This window comes from Hyposmocoma kahamanoa, unplaced genomic scaffold (assembly GCF_003589595.1).
Source record: "Hyposmocoma kahamanoa isolate Upper Pololo Valley unplaced genomic scaffold, ASM358959v1 99702, whole genome shotgun sequence".
Taxonomy (NCBI): domain Eukaryota; kingdom Metazoa; phylum Arthropoda; class Insecta; order Lepidoptera; family Cosmopterigidae; genus Hyposmocoma; species Hyposmocoma kahamanoa.
This window is the reverse complement of record NW_020656001.1, coordinates 2,318,187-2,335,314: the sequence shown is the minus strand read 5'-3', so window position 1 is coordinate 2,335,314 and position 17,128 is coordinate 2,318,187. Positions and strand designations below refer to the sequence as shown.

The following is a 17,128-nucleotide window of genomic DNA, read 5'->3' as shown; positions in this document are numbered from 1 at the left end:
CACACACACACACACACACACACACACACACACACACACACACACACGCACACACACACACACACGCACGCGCGCGCGCGCGCGCGCACATTCATGCACTGTACATCCCCTAACCCATTATTAATATGGCACGCAATTTACCTCGGAATACGGTTATGGCCAAGTCGCACCTTACGCGCCCATTGCACACATTCATTTTAAAACATTCCTAAGCCCACACACACACACTCACACGCTCTTGTACATTAGTGATACAACAGACCTCTGCTTCTGCTTCCGCCACAGCGGAAGTTCCGCTTTTCACATGTTTCCGTTCTGCTTCTGCAACATTTATAACGGAACTTTACAACGAAATGGAGTGCGCGTTTTTTAGTAGTTTTGTGTTGTGTAATAATTGCACCACAGAAGTAAATCATATTTCTGTGAAATGCCATGTAGGAAACTAATTTGTTGAGTTTTTTCTAATATTTACACTTCCACTTGCGCATCCGTTTCCGTTTTCGCGAAGATTTACTTTTTACATCTGTTTCCGTTATGACACTTCTGTTGCATGACTACTGTACATTAGAGTCTGTTACGTAATTACGACTCTTTCTTCGATCTTGTTCTGTCTCTTGCCAATCACTGACGTGGAGTCACGCAATTGGCGGCGACCAACTGGACTTCGTCCAATGAGCCGACCAGGGGGTCGATTCAGAATCTTACGGCAACTCAGTTGTCGACGGATTTCTTTCCATTTTTATTCACAATACCCGAATCGAACGTCAAAGTAACGTATTCGAAACTGAATCGAAATGACGTCACACCCGTACGATTACTCGAACTTCTCGACCGGCAAAAGCTCCAAACGTTTTTCAGAACACGGTTATCGATAGAAAGTTACCGAACGTCCTATTGTTTACAAAGCAAGAATGTAATATGGAAGTCTCTTATTATTTTAAATAGTCTGGATTTTGTTCAATTTTATTAATTTAGTTTAATGCATTCCTAAATTTTAGGCCTTTAAAGTCTTAAAAATGTATATAAAAGGATTTTTATTTTTCATAAAATATACTCGTATTTCACCGACAAATTCCGTAAACGCTGTTGGATAACGATATCGTATCCTAATCGGAATCGAACGTTTAATTCTGAATGTTCGAATAACTCGGAAAGTACCTTTCGATTCGAGAACGACAACCATTGACTTACAATTATATGGACGTCGAGTCCGCGCTAAAAAGTGTCCGAGCTTATAGGGCGTTAAAATCGTATACAGAGCGTCATTCACGCTTTAGTCTTCGTTTGTTCGCCTGACAGCGAAGCAAGCAAGATTAGACAGTACTGCGATGACATTACAATTTAAATTCAACGTTTCCTTTACATGTCACTACGCTTAAATAGCTTGACTTGGGACATTTTTTTCGTGGTTTTTGTATTAGACCCGTCGTCCATTTATTTATAAGTCAATGACGACATCCAATCGAACGATTCGGTTAAAATATCGAAGAAATCTGATTCGGGGTCCTGAACCTCTCCTCGCGTTCCAATCCGATTCCTATTTTTTTTTGTAAATAGCGAATCAGCGGATTCTGTGTGCTTTACTTTCGTCAATATATTAGTTTAACCGAGGCATGAGCTCTTCCAATTCGGTATTACTTTTTAAACTCTTTTAAAATCTTTAAATGATGTCTTCTGAAGGATTCCCCACACCACCAGACCTTTTACATGAAACTTTATTAATTTTCTCATTAAATACGCTAAGGGTTTCGTTTACAAACATGCGTCTTCGTCGTCAAGAGCCAGATCGAAGATTATAAACGCGTCCACGCACTACGAGGGCCAGGAATGTTACATAAATTTAGCAATAAATAGCATTACGTACTATAAAAATATTAATAGCGCACGAACGTAATGAAAATGTCGTAAAAACGTGAATGGAATTTTTTTTATGAATCTACGTGGCCCGTCGTAGAAGCACGTTAAACTTTACACTTAACGTTTAAATTCCAGCTTTATGTCGCTTGCGATAAGAACGGTCCAAAGTCCAAAATGTCAAGCTAGATGCGCGATTGACTGCAAGTTTTAAATAGGCTACTCTGCATCTTTTTTGCACCCTACTAATGGCGTAGCATGGGGTGTACGGACGGGGGGCCATGGCTCCGGCCGGCAAAGTAATGGATGTGGCAGCGAAACTTGACTAGTCAAAAAATTTTTACTTTAAATTATAAAATAAATGCCACTATTTGAGAAAACGATATTCTGAACAACAGAAAGGTGACGACGACAGGGTAACATAAAAACATAATCGAACCGACCCAGCCTGAACGAACTACTTTTGTAATCGTGAAATTTTTTTTAGTATCACTGGAGCCCCTTGTGAAACAGTCCGTTTATTATATTTCTGCCGCCAAGCAGTAATGTCAGCATTACTGTGTGTTCCGGTCTAGAAGGGTACGGGTGCTGGTGAAATTACAGGCACATGGGACTTGTCAACTTACGTCGCAGGGTGACGAGCGCAGCGGCGGTGCCTCTCAGATCCTTGCGCTTTAAAGCTCTGAGTGGTACTACAAGTGTTATCGACAGGTGTGTAGCTTACCATGCCAGTCGCACGACTTGTTCGTCCCATCTCTACTATAAAACATAGATAGAGAGGGCTGCAAATCTAAAGTTGGCCCCGGGCGGCAGAAATTGACGCTACGCCACTGGCACCCGTGCGTTACATGAACTAGCGCAAGACGCAAATAAAATCAAGTACTGTAATAAGGGAGTTGTAAGGGTAGCTTCCCTTACTCTAAGTTGTAGTTTGCTGGAGAGTCAATCAGTTTATCACTGGAACGGGATGTTAGTAATGAAACGTGTCCGCACTCAATGATTCCGTTTATTGAACTCTAAATAAAGTAAACACGTAATAGCTTTTTATGTTAAAATCTACGTCAGCGTATATAGTTTTGCAATTATTATAATATTTTTCTAAGTATGTCGAGGTAGCTCGTACAGGAGTCGTAATGGCGATCCGAGCGGAAGCGTACCGCGCAACGTATTTATCGCTCTTATTGCGTGGAGATACGTACGTTGGTATGGTTGGTTGGTATCGTATGGTTTTTTAGTCGGGTACGTTTTGTACCCGACTAAAAAACCTTTTATTGGATGTTTAATTGTACAGTGTCGATGAGTTTCTTTTGAAACAATTTTAATTTTATTTTATTCGACAAGCAGTAGTTATACTACTTTATTTTATATTCATTATTATTATTATAATTTTATTACTGACGGTCATAGTTATCCCTTGACATTGTATTTCCAATTGCAATATTGTGACATTGATAACATGAAATAAACGATTATATTCTATTCTATTCTATTCTATTCTATAAAGGTTATTCTGGTGTAAAATAAATGTGATGACTCCCTTATTCGATAGTAGCTACAAGATTGCACTGATAGGCTGTAAGGAAAGGTTTTTGCATACGTGCATTACGTTGTGTGATCTGTCACCTATGCTTTCTTAGCTGTAGAGGCGCATTTAACTGCACGCATGCAGCACGCGTGCAGCGCACGTGCAGCGCACGTGCAGCATGCATGCAACGCATTCGCCAGATCTTTACGCGCCCTAAGATTTGAATTTGTTTGTTTTACATTAAAAATACAAATGATCACAATTATTTTATTATTTTTTCTTATGTATCGTGTTGTTCTTAAATGTTGTAATTTAATTTTCGTCGCTCTGGTTGAATTAGAAACCTGTTTTTACGATTAGATCACGTGGTTTATTAATATGTAGGTACTAATTTTTCCTGTGCACTTTGTGTTATATACCTACCTTGTGAAGTGATTGTAAATATTTGTTTCTACTCGTATATGTGCTGAATAAATTTTTTATCTAGCTATTTGTTATTTGTTTGTAGTTAATATTGTATTTCAAGTAAAATAAAGTGGTTTTTAAGTAGTACCTATTTATAAGAATTATTTGATTGCTCTGCTTTCTAACATGTCAACGTTGGAAAGATAAAATGTCTAACGTGCATTTGGAAAATATTACAGGAGAGCGATTTAAGGTAATTTTGTTAGGAAATAAAAATCACAACTATAATTTTATCTATTATATGGAAAACTAGAAAGTTTAAACTTATATTAAAGTTTAATCGATAAAAAAGCTCAAACTAAATTTTTAAGAAAGTCACGATAATGCAAATTAAATCTCAAACCACTGTATTAGTAGAAAATTAAAACATAGTACTGAAAAAGCTGACAGTACAGTCTAATTAATTATTTACTTTATTTATTTATTCAGGACATTCCACGTAGAAAAACACTACATATTAAATATGGAACATAATAGTTTGACGTAAAATAAAAAGTTGAATAACCGACCAGACACGACCAGACGGGGGCAGCGCAGCGGAGAGGTTATGCCGGACTCCTACCGGCTAAAACCCCAATGTGGCCTCCTAAACGCCTCCTTCAGGAGCATCATCGCTTCACAGAAGAAGACCACTGCCTCATGGGACAGTCGTAAACTGAGTTTTGAATAAAATAAAAATCCTACTCGAAAAAAAACTCTACTCGAAGCGACTTCTACCGCATAAAGTGTCGAGTAGATACGACAAGCAGTCGATTGGGACGAGGTCCGGCGAATATGTAGGATGATGGATGATTTCTAGCTGCATGTCTTGTAGTGTTAAAACTGTTTCTCGAGCAGTGTGAGGTGTTGCGTTATCATGGAGCAGTAATGGTGAAGCTGTTTCGTTGCGAGTTTCGCCGCATTGTTGAAATGCCATATGTCGTATTGTGGTAATACTAAAATTAGTCATAGTTTGATACGGATCGGCTTCCATCATCACCTTCAATTCAACGTTATTTACCTTAGTGACTGGTGTTCCTCGTGGTTTAAGTCGCAATTTGAAATATTGTCGAAAAACGCACGATCCGTTCGTTAGCCGTATCCTCTCCAAATACAAGCATTGACATAACGAGCAGTTTCTGATGCGTTAACCTCGTGTAGGAGCTCATATTCGAAAATAATACAGATTTTCGCCGAACCGAACAATAAAATATCATGTTTTTAAAGTTATGCATGTTTATGAAAAACTTTCACTATGAACTCGGACACCATAGAGGTTTAATTTTAACTCAAAGCGTACGATAAATCGGCAGTTTCATTTTTAAATCCCTTATACTTAATTATATTTCAGTAATTATAGTACAGTTAAGCACCACAACACCGTTGGGTAGATATTTAGACGGTCCGTAGACGGAGCACCTTTAGTTGACGCAACTGGCAACTCTTGTCTTGTCCATTAAAGGTTGCCGGTTGTAGTAAATAAAACGCCTAGTTGCCGGTTGCCGCGATTTTAAATAAACTTTCGAAAGACTGGCGCTGCGACGGGGATGGAGTGAAGTTGCTTCACGAGTTGCGGTTGCCGGTTGCGGACACTGGCAACTGGAGACAACGGGTACAACTTTGAAAATTTCTAGTTGCGGCAATTAAGAATTTATTTAATCACGGATTTCGGCAATCGAAAACTGTAGTCGATTGCCGAAACTCTCAACTGACATTGCTACGTCTACGCGGTTTCTTGAAATTATATGTAAAACGTCATAAAGAGCTAGGTTGCGGGTTGCCAGTTATCAAAACCCGATGATCAAAGTTGCTCCGTCTGTGCAGCGCCTTACCAGACGCGAGCTGGAGTCGTTACATAAATAGACTCGAGCACTATTATAAACTCGTGTCACTCGGAAACTCAATAGGCTTGTAATACATTGAGCAGCGGAGTCTCTATATTTACGAGTCTTAAAATGTAGACTCCCGGACTCGAGTTTTTTATTACACTACCCACACTCGAAGCGTAGGGTTGTTTCGTTATTATTTTAGTTGTAACTGTTTGCAAACATAATTTAAAAAAAAATTATAGCGTTCATAAGAGTACTCTCGTGGTATATTGACATAACCTTTGTTAAATGCAGTAGGTACTTATATATATACGTATTTTATTTATTTATTTTATGTTTGACGATACAAACAGCTTGTATCAGAATGTAATAGACACTATATTAAATAATTATAAGCAAAACCAGTTCCCTACTGAAAAAAATACAATAGCAAAATACAGCATTGACAACACTAAACAAGTAAACGACATTGCACACACAAAAAAATGTCACATTACACTATATTAGATTACTTTAGTAATAAAAAAACGAATTAACCTTCTTAACGTACGCATTATCGTGAAGAGCAGAAACTTTCAAAGAAGCAGAAACGGATCGAAGGAATTTTTTCTGAGTGTTCGATCTTTGTATTAATAATTATAACAAACTAGTGGAGTAATTTCACAAAAAATAATTGAATATCAATTCAATAAAAATTTAATGAAAGCAGAAACTTTGTTAAAATTATTGCTCGCACGCCATGTAAACGAATTCCGTTTGTAATTTTATAAAGCGACAGGTAAATGAATTAGGGACTCGTTACGTAAATGCTTAGCTATACAGATATTTTTGTTAGAGCATTCGCGAATTGATATCTGGTTTTTTTTATGTATGATTATGAGATAAAAATGAAATGCTGAACAATTCTGAATTTGCGTCACTCTTATTCAAACTACCACAATCGCAACACTAAACACGTCTACTACTATATTTTCAACACATTTGCTCGTAACGGGCTTCTTATTGTATCGCTTTTAGGCTCATAAACCTAGCTATTGAACACGCGTTTGTAATTATATTACAAAACGTGTGTGTAATAAGTATAGGCTTAACCGGATTAAGATGTATCTCACAACAAGGCCTATGTATTAAAACTATGCATTCTTAAATTATCCGGGTTATGTCTTTGAAATTAACTTGGTCTATTAAAAAAACAGCTATAACCTACATATTATAAGATTCAAATTACAATGACAGTAATCCCAAACAAACAGGGTCACAGTTTTTTTTTTATTTCTGTTTAATACGGTTGTGTAGTCTTACCTTACAAATAATATTTTTATTAATAAATTTATATTTCTTATTTGATGTGATAAATATAGAAAAACATACACAATATACACCTATAAAACTTTAATTGAATAAAATTACTTATTTTGGATAATATTTTACACGAATTTGAGTGAAATAAGGACATATTTATATTATTTCGCATTGGCTGTTTAGGAATTTCACCTAAGTCTCATTATTGCCGAAGCACCTGCGCGCGCATATCCGCACCGCGGCGCCAGGCGCAGAAAAAATAACTCTGCGCGCCAATTTCCATTGATACGTTCGAAACATTTATATACGCTGTGTGTTAGATAATTACCTAGGTGTTTAAAATGTCCTGCTCAAGCACGGAAGAAAACATTTTGATGGATTTAACACCGCCCGAAATCCTCACAGAGGCACAAAACGCAAGTGACAGTTTATTACCTTCGAAATCCAGAGAAAAATACATGGCTGCATATGAAACTTTTAATTAATGCCAAATAAAGCTATTTTTCATTTCCATTTTACTCAAGTTTGTTTCATTTTCCTCGCAAATGTGTTGAAAAACGTCGTATGAAACACGTGTGCTTTGATCATTACACTCTCGGCTTTCTTATCGCGCTCGCCTGCGGCTCGCGCGAGTAATAACGCCTCGTGTGTAATGACCAACTTAGCACACTTGTATCATAATGTACTATTGGTGCTTTTTTTTCACTTTTTCAATTTCAATTTTTCACCAACCGACAGCTTGAATTCTATAAATGAGGCTACCAGCGCAAAAATGGTGTATACATTTATTTTTTTAAATAAAGTGCATAATTATTATTTTCATGTATAAAATTAAAAAGTGTCTAGGAATCAACCACATTTTTTGCTAATTACTGAATATCTGGTTTTTTTACAATGTAAGTATATTAGAAGCAGTAGAGCTCTGGTAGGTACTGCATCTGGTGCTGGTGAAGACTGGCGCAGAGGCAGTGCCCCTCCGATCTTTGCGATTTAAAGCTCTGAGTGGCACGGCAACTGTTACGGACAGGCGTGTCGCTTACCACCAGATACTCCACTTGTTCATACGTCACTTGGTATTATAAATATATAAAAAATTAATTTGGCTAATTTTCAATCCCTCATTGTTTCTATATTAATTTCATGGGATTACACGATGGTAAGCAGTACAGTGTATGCCATAGACCCGGTAAGAAGAACGGGGTTATACTACTTTTGCGCTAATGGCCTCAGTTAATGGTGCGCGAGACGTCTGGCGCTATGGAACGCGGGTGCACCGCGAGGTTATGCGAATGCGAGCACCCGTACCAGGGTTGTTGCGAATATCAGCATCCGCGTCTGCGGATAATCTGCATAAATTAAAATATCCGCATCCGCGTCAGCATCCGATTTCAGATACTCATTGCGGAAGTTCGAGTCGTGACATAACCTAAAAGACGCGCTGGAATAATTTACAAACCTTCCTGAAGCAGACTGTAAGCCGAAAAAGGAGCACAGCTGTTGTTTTTCAAATATAACGTTTTGATAAAATACCACAGAGGTTAGCTAGAAGATTGATTTTTTTAACCGACTTCAAAAAAATGAGGAGGTTCTCAATTTGACTGTACTTTTTTGTATGCACGTTACGCGGTAATTTGTGAACAAATTTTGATGATTTGATTTTCTTGGAGAGAGTTTGTTTTTATAACAAAGTTACAAGTATGTTATAAATGTCACAAAATCGTTGAAATAATATTTTGTTACAATATCAACGAAAATGGAATGCTTTTTCATGTAGATAGATTTAGTAAGAGTGGAAATTTCTCGCGTCTTTGCTTAAATAGATGAAGTCAGCATCCGCAGCAGCAACAACCCTGATCCGTACACGGCATACACACATAAAAGCCGCCCTGGTACGTTAGTGCGGAGCATCAAGTATATAACCAGAAATAGAGACGAAATACGTACGTAACTACAGAAAAAATTACAAAACAAACGGAATCACATTTCATCGGTAATTAAATGTTAAATATGTATTTTTTCAATTTTTGTCCATTATAGCAAAGCTCAAGTTAAAGTGGTCGCTTAGAAGTGAAACAATTGACGACACCCGTCAATTGATCCGTAATCGCAGTTGCCACCGTAATGATATGACAGAACAGTTTTCAAACAAATTAAAGAACATTTCGTCTCTATTTCTGGTTATATACTCGACGGTGCGGAGCTACCATATTTGTCTAATCACACTATGGTTGTGCATCGCGCACGCTATATCACGTTGTCAAGGTCTTACGGTTGCTCACGTAACGCCTTGCCATGACCGCAACCGCGGCGTGGGTAGATACAGTCTTACGTAATTCCTTTATACAGTAACTTAACTAATGTTGTCAGTGGTTTTCCCAAAACTTGGAATGTGTGTCGATACGGAGATATGAAAGCACTACCCAAAAATGGTAACATTGTTAGTAGCACCGTAGCGTACTTAACAGAATAATTAATTTCGTGACCTAGTTATATTGACCAGAGATAGTAATGGGCAAAGTGTAATTATCTAAACTTCAATTATTACACGTAAAGTGGATACCTCCCTATGAAATCCTGGAATGATTAAAAATATATATATGAAGAACAAAATACTCACATCCAAAGTGTCACAAAACGAAGTTTTTTAATGAATGTTTTTTAACACCAGTGGTTTTATCGGTAATTTCATTTTCAAATTCAAATTATAGAAATGACCAAAAAAATACATCGGTATTAAAAAAAATAATTAAAAAAGCCTTATTTGCTGTAATTGGTAAAAATGACAAATTATAAAAATTACCAAAAAAATACATCGGTGCTAAAAAAATGAATGAAAAAGCTTTATTTTCATTAATTGGTAAAAACGACAAATTATAAAAATTAACAAAAAAAAACATATCTATGTTAAAAATAAATAATTAAAAACCTTATTTTCAGTAATTGGTAAAAACGTGCTTGATCTCTACGCTCTTCTAATAAAAATAGTTTTTACTATTATAAAATTTTCTTTTTTATGTAACTGGTGTTTACTACATCAAAAATATAGAACAAAATACCATATGACATTTCCGGAGTCTCCTGCAAGAGTAGAAAGAGACCACAGCTTTCCACTTGCATCGAACCTGATATATATTTTCCACTTCATCTATGCTTTGAAACAAACGTCGGTTAAGGTATTTTTTTATGATACCAAGTTACGGGACGAACAAGTCGTGCGCCTGGTGGTAAGCGACACGCCTGTCCACAACAGTTGCTGTGCCACTCAGAGCTCTACACCACTGAGACATAAATTGACGAATCTCATTTGCTTGTAATTTCTCCGGCACTTTTAACTTTCAAAACCGAAACGCAGTAAAGCACAAATTACTGCTTGGCGGTAGAAATAGGCTTCAGGAAATCAGTGCTTTTCTGGACGAACTCTTTCTCAAGCAATTCTACTGCTGCTAAAGGCCATTGCTATTAGGTTATATGACCTATTTGAAAATTATATTATAACTTATTGGAATGTAATAAAACGAATAATTGTTTTCTTTCTTAATATGCTCGCGTTCTTAGAACTTTTTCATCACACTTGCACGTAAATAGTGCGATTCCATGCAGGCTAACTTGACTGTAAAGCTCCAAATAAAACCCTCGGGTTTTTTTCTCCTCATTACTCCGACTATGGCTCTGATATCATACTATTTACGTGTAAGTGGGGTTAAAACATTATATGTTTCACGTATGGTGCGTGATTTACTCACCTCGACTCCGTAAGCCCTCAGTCTTCGACTTCAGGCTTCTGATAGTCTCGTTCGTAATTCCTTATATACCGCCCAAAAATACACAATTACACGTCTGTTTGCGTTATTGGTTGTTTGCATATAGTGTTATTGTTTGCGGTATGGGTAGAATAGGTAAACTGTACAGGAATTCCGATGCTCGTTCATGTTTTTAAGCTTTATATTTATTTAGTATTTCGCGTTGTAAGTGAATGTTTATTTTCTGTTTTGAATAATAAGACGTGTCTTAAACTAAGCCAATAGACGGGTGAGATTACAGCGTATTGAGTCTATTCAGCACTTGGTCTAGTCTATTTCACTTAGATGCCCTTATAATAAAAAATGACCCATTATAAACTTGAATCTCTTCAAGAGCGGCGTATTAACATGATCTCATATTTCTATACAATATTTGAAACAATAAGATAGACTGCAGTAGTATTGTAGGGCAAATTGGTTTGTCAGTTGCCTATAAATATTGACTTATTGACTTAAGTTGACAAGTCCCACGTGCTTGTAATTTCACCAGCACGCTTGCCATTCAAAACCGGGACGCGGTAATGTTGGTACCTACTGCTTGGCGGCAGAAATAGGTAAGGAGGCAGTACTTCGCTGGACGAACACTTTCACAAGGACTTTCACGTGCTTGTTATAGCCCTTTGTTTTCAGTTGAAGAGTCCAGGGAAAGAATGATCACACTTGCTTGAAGAGAACTTTATGAAAAAAGAATTTTTAATTTGGAGAACGATATGTGGAAATGACATGCAAAAATGCTACTCGAAATAAAGTCAATGTTCACATCGTATGTAACACTATGTAATCCATTTTACCTAAAAACCTTTTTAAATCTTATGCAACTTTTCTACCATCGCACCCCTCATGGAAGAATGGTATAAGTAGAGTTACGTAAAACATGTTCATTGCTCCATTAAGTACAGAAACATATAACCCACATCCTCTCCAATTCTTGTAATCCTATCGACTAATATTGCAGATAGAGTTATAAGACTTTTAACTGCCTCTGTGGCCGAACGGTTACCATGCCGGACTGCCACGCAGAGGTCCCAGGTTCGATTCCCGGGCCGGGAGAAATGTTTGTATGCCTTACATTTATTTCTCTCGTGAGTTTGGGTGTAATTTGAGGTTGTCTATGTGTGTGTCCATGGCACCCGCGACACAGGGTTTCCCTAGTGCGGGGCTATGTTGAGTGTGTGCGTTATTATTATTATATAATTGGAGAGGATGTGTGTCTTCTGTACCTGATGTATCAATAAACATGTTTGACGTAACTCCACTTATGCCATTCCTCCATGAAGGGTGCGTTTAGTCTCAAACATTTTATGCCTTAAACATTGACTTTATCTGTAATTCAATGGCATTAAACAAAATTTTTCAGGATATTGAACCTTATTAGCTTTTTCCTGATTTAGGCAAAATACACTCAGCGCTTAGTGAATTAGCTGGGGACATTAACTCAAAACATGTTTGTAGGTGGCTTTGATCGTTCTTTCCTTGGTCTCCTCAGTTTTTCACAACTTTTTTGCCGTTGCGCCATCTGTGAAAAATCTATGACAGTGTTTCTTCACTCAGCCAAATTAACTTTTCTCAATTGATTCTGGTCTGACTGCTCTGGGAAGTGCCCCATAGTGAATTCCGTTGCAACGGTACTACAGGGGATTCCCTAGTTTGAGGTCAGGGCAATTAGTGTGGTTATCTGGCACACTTATTATTGTTTTTGTGTATTTTGCAATAAAGTTAATATTACGAGGATTAGTCAAAAACATTTTTCCAACCGGTTTGCTGCTGCTAGATCAGTTTGTGTATGGAGTATTTAAATATTTGTCCACGTGCTACAATTCTTATAACTGAACTCACACATGAACTGGAAGCCGTTCATTCGAAATCTGACCAACAAGTTATCATCATTTATATACGCCCTACGTCATTTAAAACGTGTAACTAATTTTAAATCTGCTCTTACGGCATACTATGCGTACTGTCATTCGAGATTGTCTTACGGTGTCATTATGTGGGGAAATTCTACCAATGTTGTTGAGTGTATCAGGATATTGACAAATATAGAACAGAGAGAATCATGCAGACCTCTTTTTAAAAAATTAAGCATATTAACCTTAACAGGTAAATACATACTTGAGTCGTGCAAATTTGTAAGAAACCATCCTACTTTATTTTCACCAAAAACTGGAATTAAACGTAACAATACAAACCTACATCAATTGAAAGCACAATTTTCGAAATTAAAATTAGTTTGTTCAGGACCGCAAATTATGATAACTAGAATCTACAATCACATACCAGTCCACATAAAAGAAATTAAAGAATTTAAGATTTTCTCTAAATATTTAAAAGACCCCCTTATAAATAAAAGTTATTATAACATTCAAGAATTTTTCAATTATCAAAATTAAATAAAAATACTTCGATATCCTTCTTTTTAATCAATATATGTGATGATTTATTTAATATGGTGTTTACCATATTGAATAAGTCATCATAAATAATATGATTATATAATAATATACCTCTATATTATGATGACATAGGATTGTAAACCATTATATGTAATAATAAGTGAGTGCCCTCTCTATTTCGCTGTGCCCTTACAGGGTGTCACAGGTACATTTACAAACCACTGTACGTAAATTATTAATAAGTGTGACAATGCAATAAATAAATAAATTTTTACACTGACGGAAATTCCTGGAGATTGTTTACAAATCTAAACGAAATATCTCCAGCCGCCGCGTGGGTTGTAAATGACATATAAGTTCTGCTCTATGACGTATTACGAAAACAAGTTTCGATAAAAATGTAATGGAAATGTTTTGAAACTATTTGTGTCTATATCAATAACCTAGTTTCGTCGATCTTCGATATGAAAAAAGGGCCTGTTATAGCGGTTTGATAAAAATCGAGACACTGGAAATTTCCAATGTAAATCTGACATTAAATTACGGGCGATTTTTATTGGCAACCCATAGTCAAAGCTAAGTTATTCCTGTTTTAAATTCTAAATCATTGTCATAGACAAATTAACGTTTACTTTAATTTTGTAATTTACAATATTGGACACTGCGAGCAATGTTATTACCGCACCGTCTGCCTATTTATTAGAGCTGCCAGTTGTAAATTGTTATTTGTTTATTACTAATTTATTTATAATGTATCATTCATCGTATATGTTTCACTGCCGGACGCAGTTCTCCTGCTCAATATATGTAATATTTGAACAATGAAATTATTAGGCGTCTGAAAAGATCTCTGAACGAAAAACAGTTCAATATTATATACAGAAACAGAATGCTAATACGTCGCGTTGCTTAACAAATAATCTTCTAGATAAATGAGACATGTATATGTATAACAATGCGACTATCTGCAGCGAAATCAATAAACTGCCGCAGCGCAGGAAGATCCCACTAGATACAATCGTGGAAGATTATTTTCGTATTACGAGTTCCAGCTTGTTCTATTAAATTCCATTAGCTGTTAGGTCTCAACTAGCATTACGGACCTTGGGGGTATTGTTAACTAAACTTTATCTATCTCATCTCCAACATACAAGTACACTAATCCGTGGAGGTAACGAAGTACCCGAGTAATTGCCGAGTTTGTAAACCACAACAGACGCATTGTTCCACCAATGTCATTGATTACAAAATGGTTCCATGCTCTAGCGCTTTGAATGAATAGTCATACTTAATCGTCAGTATTGCGTTATTGTATTAAAGTAACTTTAGAGGATCGGTAACATACTTTCACTTTCAACATCTGAATCCCCCAAAACGGACTAGTCGCACATTCAGTCGAGCTGCGACCTTCTGGCCTGGTAGATGACTGCAATCCTTTGACACCAAATCGAAATGGTAAGTGGGAATCGTCGCATCGTTTGAATCGTTCACAATAGTATAATGTTACTATAACATGCATGTTTTTTTCAGAAAATCGCTATCATCGTTCTGTTGATTTACTGCACAACAATAGTAATTGCAGAAAAGGACACTGCAACCAAAGATTTGGACGTAGAGGACGCTGACGACTTGGAAAGACGTCACAAGAAGCGTCGAAGAAAGGGACAAAACAATGGCGGTTGTGGAGGATACGGCAGAACTTTTGGGGAAAAATTTTTCGGCCTGCATGACTACACATACGTGTCAGCTCCAGTGATGAATTATTTTTTTGGATGTGGAATAGCCGCGGTGCCCGTGGCGGCGCCGGTACCTATAGCACCCGTCGCACCCATTGGGCCCATACAGCCCTACCCCATCAATATAGGCGTCAGTCAGAGCCAAAGCCACCATCATGGAGGGCTGGGTGGACATCACGGAGGCCTAGGAGGACACCATGGTGGATTAGGCGCTTTAGGCGGATACGGAGGTCCTGGTGCTTACGGTGGACCAACTTATGGTGGTTACGGTGGAGCAGGGAACTACAACGGATACAACCAAGGCTACAATACACCCGCACTCAATCAAAGGCCGTTTAACCGACCGCTGCAGAACGTAGTATCTGCCGCAGCTTCGGGCCTCGGCACCGCCTTGGCTGATTACATCACAACTCGCCCCAGAAAAACGTACAAACAATTTAATAAACAAGTGAATCAATTTTTGAAGCCTTTATATAAGTTGTTCTAAGTGTATTTAGGAATCAACAGTGTGATATTACACCGTCCGTTACTTAAATCCAAAGAATCAGTAAAATTTAATGGTGCAAATGCAAAAGTTATAATCTTCAACGGAATGAACAACGAAAAGTAAGACTTTATGCAATAGTAAGAGAAAAATCAACATCAGTTTTTTGTGACAGTGGTAATATACCTCGTGACCTCAAATCTGTCAAGCGTATAGACCTTCGCGTAAAACATAATTCAAGCGTCCATTAAAAATTTATAAACAATTCGTAGATATGAATTTAAAAATTTGTAAAGTTTTGTTTTTGTACCTTTACGGTGCGTCTACGTAACGTGGTCCGTGACATTGCCCGTATTATGAAATGGTATTACTTGTGGCATAATAATCTCAGTACAGTACAAAAAACCCGACCTCAAAAGTTCGTGAAATTACATCTATTTGCCAAGTTCTACTAAAAATCGGTTACCGGAAAATCCGCCATACAGGATTTATCCCTTAGTTTGCGACCTTTAGAGGTGAAATATTTTCTGCAAATTTAAATGGGACCAATTCTGATAATCATCATCAAAATCGGTCCACAAATTAAGTTGTCAGTTAACGCGTGACATATATACAAAAAAACGGACGGAGTCGAATTGAGAACCTCCTCCTTTTTTAAAATCGGTTAACAAAATATATCTTAATTTTGTGTAATGAAATTTTTTCGCGAATTGCGGCAAAACTATATCAAAATATTTTTATTATTAATTTCCACCTGGTTTATATTAATTTTACATACCGTCGGCTAAATTTGAAAACAACGTAACTCGGTTTATGGACTTTTTTAGTTAACAAATAAAAGTATAATCATATTGTCATATAATTATTTCTAATGATTCAGCTTTTGTGCCTACTCAAAAATTCACATTAATGGAGTTACTAATTTAACTGACAATATCTATAAATGTTATAAAAACTTATTAATAAAATGACAGATATAACAGCTGTTACTTATAGAAGTACTTTCTAGAGCAAAAGTGTTTTTATTTTTGACGAATTAATTTTATCGCTGCATTCAATTATATTTAACATAACAGGTATTGTCTTAAGACAAACGACTATCTAACAGAATTTGTAACTAACGAAGAACTGTTTTTCTCATTTTGTGTTTAAATTAGGCCAATAGTAGGCACTTTAGACTAATATGTTTTGTTACACACAATTTATAAATAGACCCCAGCTCGTATAGGGCCAGCGTGTTTTCTGGCTGTGACACAATGTTTCCATAAAGAAATTTCGTGTATAAATGTATATACTTGATGTAGGTGAACACTTCCTTTTTAAGTGTTGCGTTGAAGTCACTTTTTGTACTACAACGGCGAAAATAGTATTATACGCAAAAATCCTTGCACAGACAGATGTTAGTATATATATTTTTGTCATGCTGTACGTTCTTATAAAACATCCAATGTATACATGGTTTTGTGGTAAGATAACACAATGTCTTTAGAATGTTATGTGTTAATGTTATTTTTGTGTTTTTATTCTTTAATAAATTGTTCATTAAACACACGAAATGTTTTAATTTTTAGCACCGTGCGCTTTTGCGATTGTTTGTGCATTATCAAATTTTCATAGCGTTTTGCCACAATGCGAATTTTTAATTTCAGTTGGACAAATCTCGTTGCATGTAAAATGTTTTGTGTTTTATTTCACGTCAAAGACAATATCGTATAGACATACACACATCAAAAAAAGTTTGCGATCACTTCGAAAAACTGA

General features: G+C 36.6%; 1 protein-coding gene across 1 annotated transcript in view; it reads left to right on the top strand.

Moving 5' to 3' along the window:
- LOC113239215 (proton-coupled amino acid transporter-like protein CG1139) overlaps positions 1-17,128 on the top strand; it is an 84,060-nt gene that overhangs the window by 53,386 nt on the left and 13,546 nt on the right. The window lies entirely within an intron of this gene.